The sequence below is a fragment of the Crocodylus porosus genome, unplaced genomic scaffold, assembly GCF_001723895.1.
Source record: "Crocodylus porosus isolate Cpor-Errol unplaced genomic scaffold, CroPor_comp1, whole genome shotgun sequence".
Classification (NCBI taxonomy): domain Eukaryota; kingdom Metazoa; phylum Chordata; order Crocodylia; family Crocodylidae; genus Crocodylus; species Crocodylus porosus.
The window spans coordinates 37,382,159-37,397,185 of record NW_017728949.1 but is presented as its reverse complement, the minus strand read 5'-3'; the positions used below and the strand labels follow the sequence as shown (position 1 = coordinate 37,397,185).

Sequence of the window (15,027 nt, the reverse complement as noted above, 5' to 3'; positions counted from 1 at the left end):
ATATTCACCTTCCCCCTTTCAGGCTCCTCAATCTAATGCAAGACTGTGGAGAAGTGCATAGGGCACCATAATAAACAGGGAGATGTACATATGTGCATAAAGGTAAACTCCAGGGAATTATGCCATTAGGTGCCTGCACAATTTTGTGCACACATAATGGCATAATTTTACCAAATGGGCTCTGTGCCCCCACCTCCATGGGACTCCTGACACTCCAGCTGGGAGCCCCATGTAGAGGCACTGAATGTGGTGTCATGCAACTGCGGAGCTAGTGAGCGAGGAGAGAAGAGAGGGATGGTTGGGTGTGGAGGGGGTGCTGAAGGGGATATAGGTGTTGGGTCTGAGGTAGGTGTGATCTTACTGAGATCAGCTTCCCCATCTGAGTTCCAAGGGCTGCACATGGCAGCACAGAGCTGGCCTGTCTGGTCTGCTGGTACATGCCTTCAACCCAGACCGGGTTGACTCCATGCCAGTCCATATGGCTCACAGCACTGCAGATGGGAGCTGCGCATCATCAGGCTGGGCCTGCCAGTTCTGTGCCTCTACATGGGGCTTCCAGCACTGCAGCAGGAAGCCACACATGGAGGCACAAAGCCAGCCCAGCCCGATGGCACACAACTTCGTGCCTCTACATGCAGCTTCCCTCTGGAGTGCTGGAAGCCCCACATGGAGGCACGGAGCTCGCCCAGCCCAATGGCAATTGGTTCCTGCCTGCAGTGCCGTGTGCCCTACATGCTGGCCCTGAGCCAGCATAGTCTGGTTCTGGTTCAAAGGTGCATGCCAGTAGGCCAGGTCAGGCCAGCTCTGTGCCACCACGTGCAGCCCCCAGGACTCAGCATATCATTTTGAATTTTTCTGTGCATAATTCCCTGGGTTGTATAAAGGGAATGGTTGAATGAAGGAACAGGTAGCCAGCGGAGAGGAGGAAAAGAATGAGGCTGTACTCATAGGTTTTACATCTATTATTTCCCAGAAGAGATGAGAGACAAAGGAGACTCTGGGAGGAAAATTTCCAGAGACCTCTTCCCCTGGCTGGTACTGGTAGCAATGGAAGAAAGGAGAATGAAGTCAAATTCTGGAGTCCCTTTCCTCTGACCCAGCTTAGGACATGGCAGGAATAATCTGGGTTCAACTATAATATCTACACAACACACCAGTTCTTTTAACAGGATCTCAGGCAGTCTAAGAGAAAACTGAAAGAATTAGTTCTGTCATGTGAGGATGATAGCTCTATAAACAGGATATGATCATAGGGTGGAGGTCATCCAGTGCATCCCTGTGGTCAAAGCATCATCCCTGACTAAATCACCCCAATGAACCATCTGTCTAACCTTCTTTTAAAAGCATTAAATGAGGAGATTCCACAAATCCTTTCTAGGTAGCCTGTTCTGATGCATAACCACCCTCATAATCAGAAAGTTCTTCCTAATCTCCACATACTGCAGTTTGAAGCCACTGTTCCTAGTCCTATCCCATATAGCCACACAAAAATGTCCATCTCTATCCTTTTCATAATCACCCTTCAGGTTTTTGAGGACTTATCAAATCCTCCTCAGTCTTTACTTTTGCAGAATAAATAACCCTTTGTCCCTATAACAAAGGTCCTCAATGTCAAGCAGGTGGTTTCAAAAGAGATCGGGCATATATAATACCTCCAGACAGCTTCCAATGGGGGAGTTTCTTCAACCCCAGCAGGTAAAGAGCAAGCCTAGCTGGCTCTGACACTTCCCCCAAGCAGGGTTTAGGTCATGTTTGGGAGAACTGCCATCTAATATAAATTACGGCAGCCTTAACGCTGCTCTAATCTGGGTTGGGGGAGTGAATCAAAGTCATAACTAGTTGTTGGTTCTCTACATCTCCTTTTCTCCAAGGCATCTGCAGAGATAACTGACAACATCCTGTGCTACACTTTCCTCTTGTGCTCAAGTAAAACCAGTCTAGCTTCCATAGCGTCTGCTGTGGGACTGCTATGTCCCAGCAAGCACTGGGATTTCCAGCTGGAAATCTACTCACTAAATAAAAGGCCAATTTCTCCTTCCCATAAGCTCTACTACTGGAAAAACCTAATAATCATGGCAATGGGTATCTATGAATCCTTAAAGAACAGAGGTACAAAAAACTCTATGACAGAAGATCGGATTCTGGAACTGTAGGACAAGTACTTGTACCTTCATAGATTCATAGATATTAGGGTTAGAAGGGACCTCAGCAGATCATTGAGCCTGACCTCGTGCCCCAGGCAGGACAGAACGCTGAGGTCAGATGACCCCAGCTAGGTGCTTGTCTAGTCTCCTCTTAAAGACTCCCAAGGTAACGGGAGAGCACCACCTCCCTTGGAAGTCCATTCCAGATTCTGGCAACCCTTACCATGAAGAAGTTCTTCCTGATGTCTATAGATATTACATTCAAAGTCCTAATAAAAAATGTACATAATTTTGAATGAAATGAGTAGAAGATGTACCAAAGTCTTTGAGGGGATAAAGTTAAGGTAGAATAACAGGAACCAGTTAAGACATTTAGGGCAATTCTTCCAATCTGTCCCTCCCTGAGCTGGATCAGGAGGGCTCTAGACTCAGCAGAATTGATGCACTCTGAGGCGCAACTCCTCAGTGATTTCTGGAGGATGGAGCTGATGGGTGTTCACAGATCCATCAACCATTCTTATTGCTAATTGGACTCCTCTCTTCAATAACAGAAAGTAGTCAAGTATTTTGTAAACCTGATGAAACAGCAAGCAACAAGGAAGGAAAGAGTGGACAATTCCAAGCCACAAGCAGATGGGGGGGAAAAGGAAGCAAAAGACAAACAGCTGTACTAATGAGTATAACTGCTGGCTGGCTGGAACAATCAAAGAATAAGCTCTCTAGGGTCTGAGATTGGAACTTCTTGATCCTTTTACAAGAATGATGTAAGAAAGTGAGTTAGCTTTAAAGCCTTGTGACAGTACACAAGACTTATTTTGATTACTAGCCTGCTACCTCAGTGAAGGCCTTGAGGAACACGTTAATATGATCTGCATGCCCCAGAACACTGTTGTGTTCTGTTCAATTATTTTACCCCATATACTTATTTTATATTATCACTGTAGAATTTTTAACTAGAAATTATAATTGCGTGTCAGATGGGTACATTAGCAATGCATAACAGTGAATAACTGATGACTAACCAAAAGGATGTTTATAAATCCTGGCAAAATTAATCTGTGAATAATTTCTTACACTTAATGCAAAAGTAAGGCTTTAAATATCCTGAAGGACCTGTTGTACTTATACAATCTATCTATAGAACAGTCTTTTCATAAACAAGGGAAAAGTTCATCCCCATATAAAAGAAAAAAATAAACATAAATTAATTATAGCTGCATGTGTAACCAGAGATCAGCCACACATGTAAGTGGTAAAACAACATGAATTGTACTAGGGATGCAAATAGCAATTTTCGAAAAAATATCCAGTTAACCTGTTATAATTACAACAGTTAAACAATTATATGGTACGGAAAGTCCCATCCTGACTTATGTGGGGCTACTCCAGCCCAGCCTGTGGGAAACCCCTGGCCAGGCCAGTTCAGCACCCATGGGGCACATCAAGCCCTTCCCAAGATGCAGTGGGGACTCAGCAGCTCTCTGGTTCCCCAGCTCCTTACCTCACAACAAGCTGGGCAGGCAGGCAGGTCCCATCCAGGCCTAGGTACAAATGGAGCAACCGGGCAGGGTGCACTGTGGGGCTGAACCACAGACCCAGGGTAGATGCCCCACACTCCCTTACCTCCACCTTGCCAGGCCCTGCAGTTGCCATGAGTCTGGCTGGGGGATGCATGTCTGGCTGTGGGGCACACACAGATGCCAGCAGCAGCAGCTACAGTAACAGAAGAGGAATCTTCTGCATCCAGAGAGGAAATTGAGCTGCTTTCCTTGTAAGCAGCAGGGTAAGGGGAATGGACAGGAGATGGGATAGACTAGTATTTAATAGCTAGGCTTGGAACCTCAGTTGTTCATGGCAAGTGGGAGGAAGGTTGCAAGTGGCTGTATCTGGGTCCACAGAGCCTAGCCATAGGTACTAGCCCCACCCCCACCCCAGCCCCTTCCACCTACCCTGTCACCTTTTGGTTCCTGCTGGGGCACCACACAGGTTCCTTTTCCCTGATGAACTGTACCCCACCCCATGCTAAATGATAACCAGTAAGCTATAACCAGTTATCACTGGGCTTATTGGGTAATCATTTAACTGTTCGCATCCCTAAATTGTATAGCACTTATGTACCACTGGCTTGCTTTCCATATTTTTCCAGATTGCAAATATTTCTGAATAGAATGTAGAAATATTTCTAAATTTCAGATGTTTGTTACTATATGGAATTGAAAAAAATGGGTGGCTACTTAAAGTCTTGTAAAATATATTCCCCCTATGAATGGCACTGTCTATTTTTGTATCCTTCTGAGGAGTCTGTCAATTTGTTCCTTGTAGACTGAGTTCACAAAGTGGTCAGAACACATGCCCACAGTGGAAAAAAAAGCTGCAGTAATTCAGTATCAAAAACATGTGGCTTGACATGCTTTGAAGCAAGTAATCTTGGGCCCTGGAGAACTTCTGTATAGAGCAAGTTCCCCCGTGGTAACACATACTTTTACTCTAAACTAACTCTTGCCTGAAGCCCTATAAATTGTAACATCCAGAAATTATCAACCAAATCATAACAAGTCTAGCCATCACAATACTGAACAACTACAGAAGCCCACTCTACTGTACTGTACTGCACTCTAAAGGGCCCATACTATAGGGTTTTGTCAATTAAAAAGAAACAACAATTTTCACCATCAACTGAAAACAAATGAGATGTTTAGACTGATTCATTCCACTAAGAGGGGGTCACTTTTCCAAATTCAATCTCACATTTTTATTTCTATAGCAATATGCTCATCTATCAAAGAATAGCTAAATTATTCACTTCAATTTCCCAAACACTCATTTTTGCCTAAATTTCTTGTTTAACCTATAGCCAGACTCAACTCAACATATTCAAAACAAGCACTGTATTAACGAATAAGAATACCCTTCAGGGAAGTATCCTTCTCTCTGTCAATACTAGGCTCACATTCAAATCCAATGCCAAAAACCAGGGACTCTAAACTTTCATGTGTCTAACACAACTCACAACTCTACAAAACCAACCATCACCTATGACTCCTTGCTTCTAGTAATCACTCTTTCAGCCACTCAATTACTGCGTCATACCTTCATCTCCTTTTAACTAATGACATTTCCTCCTTTTTGGATTCCCTTTGTCCAAGCATTCCAAGCTTCAACTTGTCCAGAATGCAGCAATTCATCTTCTCACCTAGAAACAGGAAAACAGCACCTCAATTCATTTTTTGTACTGCTTCCTTGTCCAGTTCAGAATCCAGCACGTCTCCCCTATTCCCCCAAATCTTCCATGGACTGACTTCTAATTTAGTCAGAACAGGATGCTCCAATTCCCTTTGTATCTCCTGCCCCCTCCATCTCCAAGTCCATGGGCTAATCCATATTTTTAAATCTCAAGGGTCTCCCCCTCCCCTTTCCATGCATGTTTTTCAAGACTTCTTTCCTGGCTGACACCTATGATTATCTCTTCCTCCTTCTATTACAATTCATAACTTTTAATCCACATTCCAGAACTTATCCTCTTTCCTAATACATCTAAAGATACAGGTACAAGTATTAGATACTATAGTGATTATCATATTCACAGATACTATCAAGGTTACTCAGCAATGCTGTTGTAGTAAATGCTGCTATACAAAGGTCTTATAGCTAAGATGATGAACTGTATTACACAATATGGGCAAAATGCTGATGCTTTGCTTTTCTTTCTCAGGTATCACCACTCGAAAACATATTCTACAAAAAGTACTCACAACATAAACAGCACATAAGAAGATTCTCAGTTACAGTGGAAGCGCAGCAATCAGAGGGCTTTCAACACCCCATACTCTGAACTCTGTTACACTTTTTAAGTTTTGTGCAAACACTTTATCAAATATCTACATCAGAGTAGAGATAAAATTACTCACCATACGTGCTGAAGTATCTGGATACAGGTTTGAGTTTTGACTCAGAATTTCTTGGATTCTGTGGATTTGAAAGAAAATGTTATTTGAATATAATTTTCAGTAGTTAATACACAGTACCACTGAGAAGCCCTGGTTCCTTGAACCCAAAAAATAAGGGTTTGTTATAGCATCCCATTTTACACAATAAGAGGACTAGTGTTTCCACTGTATATTTACACACATGTAAGTCAGGCATTTAAGTTGAACTTGGACAGCAGGAATCATATTTTCTACCAAAACGTATGGTAGACATCAACATTGTTTACAATTAGCGGGCTATGCTCCTGAGGCAGCACTGGAAGCAATGAGAAAGTAACAAGAACCAGAGTTTTTTTGCAATGTATTTTATGGTAGGATTGGCTCAAAAGGAGAAAAAGCAAAGCAAAGAGGGAAAGTTATTACAAACTGGACAAAACACTACCATAACAAAAAACTGATAAACTCTGAATTAAGATTTCAATTATGTAATCCTGCCCTGTTAAAATATGGAGCATCAGAAAGCAGTCTCAAACTAAAGAACACAATATGGATATTGTGAAATACAGTACTTCAAAACACAGATAGCACCTTAGGACAGTGGTAGAGTTCCACCAACAACCCTGGAATTGTGTTTATCATATCTGACACAGAGAAAAGAATCCAACCTAAATTAACTTTGCAGAATCTCCTCGTATCCAAAGGCAACAAACATTACAGCAATGTCTCTCAGGGCAAGACTTCATTTTTTTTTTTTTTTACCCGACAATCCCTAGCCCAGTAACTAAAATCGCTAACAAGAAGATGAGGTGCGTAGATGCATTTGGGCATCTCTGCATATCCAGAATCCACCACCTCACAAAAGAGAAGCAATACAGAGTGGTCAAGCTGCTTGAATAGGGGTCGGTGGAAGGAAACTAGTGTTTCTTAAGTCCTACTCACAGTTTCTTCATATTCTGTCGCAACTTAGCTGGCTTCTCCAGACCAGTCCTAGCTTTTGGAAGGTATAAGTTCTCCTCCACTACCTTAAGGACTCTTTTCACTATATTGGAGGAATTGTACGGCCTCTTTTCCCATAAATATCTTCAGTCCTATCCCTGATGCTTCTCATAGTTTCTCCAAACAATTAAAAACAGACACTGACTTGAATCTTGTCCGTTTCCATTGCACCACGGCTTAAAAATAATGAAATTCTTTCCCAAATAGAAAGAAAGTTCTGTATGTCAACAGTGGTATGGGAGCTGGAATTGATATTCTACTCGTCTCAGGAAGATTGCATTGTACCATTTCATGTAGCAAGGCCACAAGGTACAAAAAGTGTTGTTGTTTTTTAAAAATAAAGTTTTTTATTCTGAAAAAAATGGCAGCTTAGGCCACCTCAGCCTCCCAGGAAAGTTTCCTATTCACACTGCAAGACAGGAAAAAGGCCAGGATACTCTGAAAATGTGATCAAGAAGTCTTTGCAAAATAGCTGCCAAGGGCTGCTTTTATAGGATTCAGCAGTAGACAGCTGAATTTTAATAAACTGTCTGCCCAATTCTCTGCAGGATTCCGCAGACTGCAAATGCACTGCTTCAAGGAAATTTTGTCAAAGTTGTTTATTGTGCCTGTGTGTGCGCATGTGGCAATGATGCCTTACAGAGCCTGTGCACGTATGCATGTGATGGTGCCCCCTCAGGCCTGATGCAGACATTACACTTTTACTGGCATAAGTGACTGGAAGCCAGTCTGTTGAACCCATAACAGAAGTTCAACACACAGACTGGTTTAAAAAGGTGGAACCTAGTCTACAATTGGCCCCCTCCAACACCAAAGGGCAAATGAGCGTTCTGTTTGTGACAAATATACACTATGCTGCTTAAGAAAAACTACATAACTTAGATTGAATCGGTCTCGGGTTTTTTCAAGGCCCATACCTAGCCTTACAGTGCCTGTGGGCACACATGGCAGTGCCCCCTTATAGTGTCTATGTGCATGCATGTAGTAGAGGCCCCTTACACTGCCTGTGTGCACGCATGTGGTGGGGCCCCAATTCTAGCATTAGGCCTCTCAAACCAAACTTTCCTCTGGTTCACGCTATGACCAGCCTTCCCCCTTCCTCCTCACAACAATGACTTGGATCAGTGTCCACAATGCCAGCTGGGAACTCGGAAATACATTATTCAGCTTCTACCCTAGCGAGGACTCTCATTCTAAGAGACATAATATGGCCATTCCTGTGGAGAAACTGCTCTTGTGCACCAGAACGACATGCACAGTTCACATATTAACCCACAAGACTTTGCAAATGTGGAACCTTCTGCCCCGGCCATAGCGTGCCTGGCAACATGTGCAGCGAGCTATAGCAATGTTTTACCATCCTGTACACATTTGGGGGCTGCGACCAACAGAGACCAACTGCATTTTGTCATGAGTTGAAAAGATAAGACAAGAAGAGCGATAAAACTGCTGATTCTTTCCCCTGGCATTGGGTGCACAGGCAAGACCAACGCATGCCTGTCCTGCCCCTGCTATCCTTGGCTGATCTTCTCCAGCCTTAGGGCTGCCACCACCAAGCTCCCCCCATCCCAGAAGTGCTTCAGGGCAGTTCTCCCCACCCAGTCCTGGCTCCCTGAAGCCGGCGGGCTGCAGCACAGCTAGAGCCGAGGAAGGAGGGGAGATGGAAAAAAGGCAAAACAATAGACCTGTCAGAAGCAGAGAAATGGCAGCCGCAGCTCGGAGCCGCCTGCCGGGCTGCCCAGCCAGGCGGACCCTGAGGAGGGCGCGGGCGCCGCGGGAGCCTCCCCTCAAAAGCAGCCCGCGGAGGGAGCCCAGAGCCACCTGCCCGCCCCCCCAGCGCCTTCCCCTCCCCGAGACACGGCGCCGAGCCCCAACGCGCGGCAAAGCGGAGGGCCCCACCCGCACCAGCACAAAAGGCCGGAGGAGCCGCCCCAGCCCCACGCTTCTCCGCGCCCCGCGGGCCTGTTGCGCGGCCGCGTGTCAAAGACGGAAGCTCCCCCCAGGCCAGGGGCGCCCCAGCGGGTGAGGGGCAGGGTCGCTGCCCCGCCCGGGGAACAAAGCGCCGCCAGGCCTCGCGGGGCCTGCTGTGCTCTGCCTCCGCCCGCGGCCGTCGCCGCCGCCGCTCTCCTCCCCCCCAGCGCGGGCTCACCTGGCTGCGGGCGGCGGCGGCAAGACGCGGCGCGGGAGCCCGGCGGCCGCCAGGGAGGGAGGGGAGGACTGACGGACTGACTGACCCGGCGGGCGGGGCGGGGCGGCCCCGCTGACCCACTTCACGCCGATCCCCGCCTCCGGCCGGGCGGCGGCAGCTACAGCGGGGAGGCGAGAACGCGCGATAGCCGCTCCCCTCTTCTCCCCCTCCCGTCCCCTCCCCACCCCGCGCCGAGCTGCGCCGGCGCCTGCCCAAGCCTGGCGCGCGCGGAGCCCCCCCGCGGCCTGCGGCTGGGGCAGGGGCAGGGGCAGCGGCAAGGGCAGGGGCGATGCTGCACCGCGGGGAAACAATGCGGCAGCCGCGCCCGCCCCCGCGCCGGGTGAGGGGCTTCTCCGAGCGCGACCGCCCTCCCCTCAGCCAGGGGACAACATGTCACTGCCAGGGCCCCGGCCCCGACCCCCGGGGCTACACAGGCAGGTGGTGAGGGAGCTGCTACTCCCCTCGGCAAGGTGGCTGATACGAGATAAAACAATCAAGCTCCGGCCCTTTTCCTCCCCCCTCAAAAAAGTACTGCCTGTGTTATCCCGCGAGCTTCCTTCCCGGAGGGCTGGCTGTGATTGGAAATATGGCTGTCAAGGGCACCCAAAGAAAGGGAAAGGTGTCCTGATACATACCCAGTATTGACCTGGCAGGGAAAACACCATGCATCTGGGTCCACAAAGGCAGTTTGCCTTAAGCCTTCTGGGGATAATACCTGTTTTTCTGGCGTGGTTTAGCGCCCGCCAAGATGGGGCATAACGCCCATTTTATGAAAATGGGAGGCTTTTCCCTATCTTGCTCCTGTGGCCAGATGGCCAAGGGCAGGTGAAACTTGGGGGCATCCAAACCCCAAGCCTCCGGGCTTGGGCCTGCAGGTAGGATGCCCAGCAAAAAAGACTTTGGAAGTATCTGAAGCTCCTGGCAGGAGTGGAGGATGTTTGCTGGTTGTAGGACCACCTATGGTTCTGGACCGACTCCTGGATTTGGACTTGATTTGGCTTGGAACACAAAAACATTCTTTAAAAAAAAATCCAGAAAACCCAATAAATACCCAATCACTAAAAGAGGTCCTTGTCAGTTCACAGCAGTTGGATGCACTGGAGGTAGAGCAGGCTTGGTGCTTAGCTAGCACTAGTGGTGCTGGTGAGAGACTCCAGCTTCTCTCATTCTCCCTGTTTTGCAAGAGGTTTATTTTTCAGCCATCAGCATTCAAGCTGAAACTCACCTGGGAGGCCAGGGTGGCTGAAACAAGGCTTGCAACATTTTGAAACATTCCTTTGGTCACTTGTAAACAATGAGGTTCAGGCCTCCTCCATGCTACCAGGATGTAAGCACACATGTTATATGAGAGAAGCAAGGCAAGAAGCAGTTGATTTGTATCTTTTATTGGACCAATTGTGTAGTTAGGAGAGAGGTTAGAAAAGCTTTTGTGTACAAAGTGCCTTTCCGTAGGTCTGGAAACCTGGCAGCTTGTGCCTGGAAGCTTGTCTAACACCTAACCACATTTGGGCCAATAAAATGTATCAGCAAAAATGACTTGCTTCTTTATATTTCCTGGACAACAGTGTCATGGCAATACTCCAAACCTACTACTGAATTCATACAAGTCAGTTGTGAGAGGTGTCTTCTATAGAACTACAGCAGAGTCGCATCTTACGTGGGAGTTACGTTCTGAAGTCAGCGTGTAAGGCGAAAATCTCATATAGTCAAAATTACCCTTGAAAATCCCTTAAATCGCCCTTCCCGCCGGGCTTCAGCACCGAGCAGCTACCACAGGGCCCGGACCAGGTGGGCGCAGCACCTCACAGCCTGTGCATGCAGTGCAACAGCTGCTCCTACTATGTGGTGGCGGGGATAACCTGCTGCTACTGTCCTCGCCGCTGTTGGGCGCGTTCCACACGCACTCCTTGCCCCTCTTGTCCTCCACCGCCTTGTCTCACCAGGGCAACCAGCTGAGTGTGAGCGAGCTGCCGCCCCCCAGCCATGCCAGCGCATGCAGGCAGTACCACGCGGCGCCGCGCTACGCGCCGTGCCCTGGCCGGCACCCGATGGCCAGCCCCAGCAGCCAAGCGTGTATAGTTAATTCGCGTAAGTTAAATGCGCATAAGATGCGACTCCACTGTATTCATATTTTTAAAATTATTTTATTTGTAAATGTCTTTAGGATGAGGGCCTGCATGTGGCCACCATTTTTATAACTAACTGTCCTAGAGAGTAAATGAAGAACCTTATTTGTATTTTTTAACATTACTTTTTTCATGTGACATACGAATAGAGCAGAATCCAGCACTGATGTATGTATGGACTTCTACATATGCCTGCCTCCGTAGCAATTTCACTGATGAAATCAGTTCTGTATCTCATTTTCTTCAGAAGCAACAAATGACATGGCAAGTGTGCTCCAGTGCCCAAAACAGAGCAGTTCCCAAATGAACAGGCCATTCAAGCTTTACCAGATGAAGAAAGAGGCGATACTGATGAGGAGGTTGGCATAGGGAAGAAATGGTTTGAGGAAAACAGTTTGCTCCTTAAATCCAGCTAAGCTTTGTCAAGGTGGTGACAATTACAGGTTCTGCTTGAACATATTATTGAGTATACGTCATCAGATAGTTCACAAAGCAAAAAGGTGCCTTTTCTCACCTCCAGCTTGCTAAGAAACTTTGCCTTTATGCTATATTTTTTCCAGAGTAGAATAATGTCATTCACTATTTTTCATACTCATACATACTCACAAGGGATGCAGAAGCCCTTCCTTCTTGATGTGCTCTTCTGCCCACACTCAGTTTCGGGTCAGCTCTGGTGGTGGAATCAAGGCCTTCATCCCAATACTCAAAGCCTCTAATGGATCAGGTCCCAGCTACATTACTGGCTGCAACTCTCACCATACACTGCCAAAACAGCTGCAGACCTCTGGGACAGCACAACAACAGCTTCCAAACCTGTGAAAGCAAGAGATAAAAAACTGTCATTCCAAAAATCAGCTGTAGACCATCTTCCAGAAAGGATTAAACGAAACCAACAGCTGACTGCCTTTAGAACAAGCATGTCCTAGAGAGACCTCCTTTTTGGTTAAAGTGTTTTTCCTTTGCCAGAAGAGTGTTTACAACAGCCGTTTTCAATACGGTAAAACAAAATTTCAAACAAACCTCTTGAAACCCCCTTATAAATGGAGAATGGAGAAAAGCTATCTATTTTTTTCAATATCAGATGGAAAGTACTTGAATATGCAGGACCAAATGTTGCTCTTTCATAGTTTATTAAAGCACCAGTGTTATAATTATGCTTAATTTAGGAACTCTCCAAACCCCATCTTTCCTTCACCTGTCAATATATGGGTTTATTTTAATTACACATTCACATGCAGAAAGGAATAGTGCAGAAGTAGTTTATCTGACTTGCCAAAGTTAGTTTACATTTCTTACTGGACTTTGCCTTGTGGATATGGGGCTCATTTTGGAAGGCTGAACAGGAAGCAGACCTGTAGTTACTGGAATGGGGAGTCTGTATAAAATCAGTGGAAGCAATATATGCAGGTAAAGACCAAGAATATCAGTTAACAAAAGAAAAATTATAGTTGCCTAAGTAATGAATATATATCATTATTGTATTAGTTTAAAAGTTTATATGCCTGCATTACATTCTGGGAACCTCTTGCATAAATTAAGCTATACAATAAAGCAAGCCTACTTTTATTTGTTTAGTTTATACTTTACACTTTTATAGTGCCTTCTAATTATGGATCTTAAAGCCCTTTAGAAATATTGATGAATTAATCTTAAAAAAATCCCCTTGTAAGTAGTCAATTATACATTTTAACAAATGTATCAACTTTATTAAAAGGCAAGTTTAGTCCATATTGGGGCTGGAGTATTACTTTGCTATACTAATTTCCAGTTTGTGCAAGGCAACAGTCTGGTGTAGGCTACTGTAGCCTATAGCCGCCTTGATTTACATTTGGGTGCAGATAGGCTAGCCTGTGTATGTGGGAGCCATACTGGTTCTCTGACTGTTTTCCACATACCACAGCTCCTCTGCCAAGTGGATTTTGCTACAGAAAAAAATCTGGGACTAATTAATTTGCTCAAGGTCACACAGGAAATCTATATCACAAGTCCTAGCTAGTGCTTTGACTATGAATATATTTAGTGGAAAGCAACCCAACCTGCTTGTAATCTAATTTTTCTGCCTGTAATGCGATGGATTAAAATCTGCCCTAATACATTTTTACTTTCCAAAAAGGATTCCAAAATGTAGATTAAAAGAAATAAGGTGGAAACAATCTTTAGCTTTGGTAGCTGTGCTGCATGGTAACACAAAAGAGCTTTTGTTATATTCATATTAGTCCACATACAATGGGGATAACCTGTATGTTGCTTCCATTCTCTTTTTCTTTTCTTTTAAAATGTCACTCTAGGCAGTATTTTTAAAAGCCAGCCATTTTAATTTACATCACATGCAATCATTAAACTGGCCACATCTCTACTTTTTAGATTTCTTCTCTTGTACTAAAAGCCTTCCTTTGCTGTATTCCTCCAATTCCCCAGTTACAGATACATTCTCAACTTCTCTTAAGAAAAAGGGCACTTAGGAAATTTACTCTTGCTAGTCTTATCAAAGACAAGGATACCCAATTACCTCTCGGTACCCACTTTTCACAAGACAATCATTCTGCTCCGATCTCTCAGTTCTAATCCTCAAAGGGAACTTACAAAACACCTTCTGTAGATGAGCCTATGAACTTCATAAATCTACTGAATACAAAAAATCATGAACTCAATATAGACATTGGATTTATGGCACACATTACAACCTGCCTGATATTTGATTCACCAGGTACCTGCCAGACCTGACCTTTCACGCTTTTCTTTTCCTCCCCTCCCCATCCTTTTGCACCCCTTGTCTTCCTAATTTTCAACTATTTATTTTTTCACAACCAGCTTTTTTTCTACCTGAGAGAACTACTACTGTAGAGTTTCCCTTACTTACCTTTGGCTTTTCTTCCCCCTCATTTCCCTCCTCCCTTCCCTGCTCTACCTTTTGTTTTCCTAATTTCCACCTATTTCCAGTCTCACTGACATGCTATCACACTTTTAATTTCTTTCATTCCTTGTAGCCTCAGAACAGCAGAAATTCCCTATGCCTGAAGAAGGGTGATTGTGCCTGAAAGCTTGCTAGACAAGGTTCTTTGGGTGAAAGCTTGCCAAGAACTTTTTTCTAACTTCTCAGTTGGTCTAATAAAGGGTATCACATCTACTCAAAGAACCTTGCCTACCTCTTGCTCCACCTACTGTTGAATAAAGGGAACTGGACTTAGGGAAATGAACCTTTGGATTGCTGGGCTTATTCAATTTATTACTTGTTTGCCCAGCTCTATGAATGACTCAGCAGAAGGGTGGCCATATTTTTCTGTAATGTGAAAACTAGTGAAAAGAATTATATTATTTTTAGTAAGTTCAGTCCTTTGGTGGCTAAAAATTTTACTTACTTACTTACTTATTGCCATTCATAGACAGTGTATATCTTAAATTCAGCAACTCACTGAACTCTGGTGATACAGAAATGTAAGTTAAAACAGAGACTATCACATAAAAATAGGGTAGGAAAATGGAACTTTACAATCATAATAATGCAATATAATGTTTATGGCTAATTAGTATGTTGCTCACAATATATCATAATCCTTAATATCATTAATATTTTATTTATTGGCAGCAGCCAGATTAGTGCAAAATGATGGAAAAGGGAAGCCCTTCCCATGCCAATACACTGCATT

General features: G+C 44.9%; 1 protein-coding gene across 5 annotated transcripts in view; it reads right to left on the bottom strand.

The window, feature by feature from the left end:
* The window catches only part of SESTD1 (SEC14 and spectrin domain containing 1), a 116,553-nt gene extending 107,287 nt beyond the window's left edge, over nt 1-9,266 (bottom strand). Inside the window, exons 1-3 of one of the 5 annotated variants that reach the window (XM_019554109.1) lie at nt 9,216-9,266; nt 6,053-6,110; nt 5,235-5,337 (exon numbers count right to left, since the gene is read on the bottom strand). The gene's annotated coding sequence lies outside the window, so the exon portion shown is untranslated. Of the gene's footprint in view, nt 1-5,234; nt 5,338-6,052; nt 6,111-8,751; nt 8,816-9,215 lie in introns of those variants that run through there. The other 4 variants (XM_019554111.1, XM_019554110.1, XM_019554112.1 and 1 more) reach the window with 4 other exon arrangements.
* Between the last annotated feature and the right edge of the window lie 5,761 nt (nt 9,267-15,027).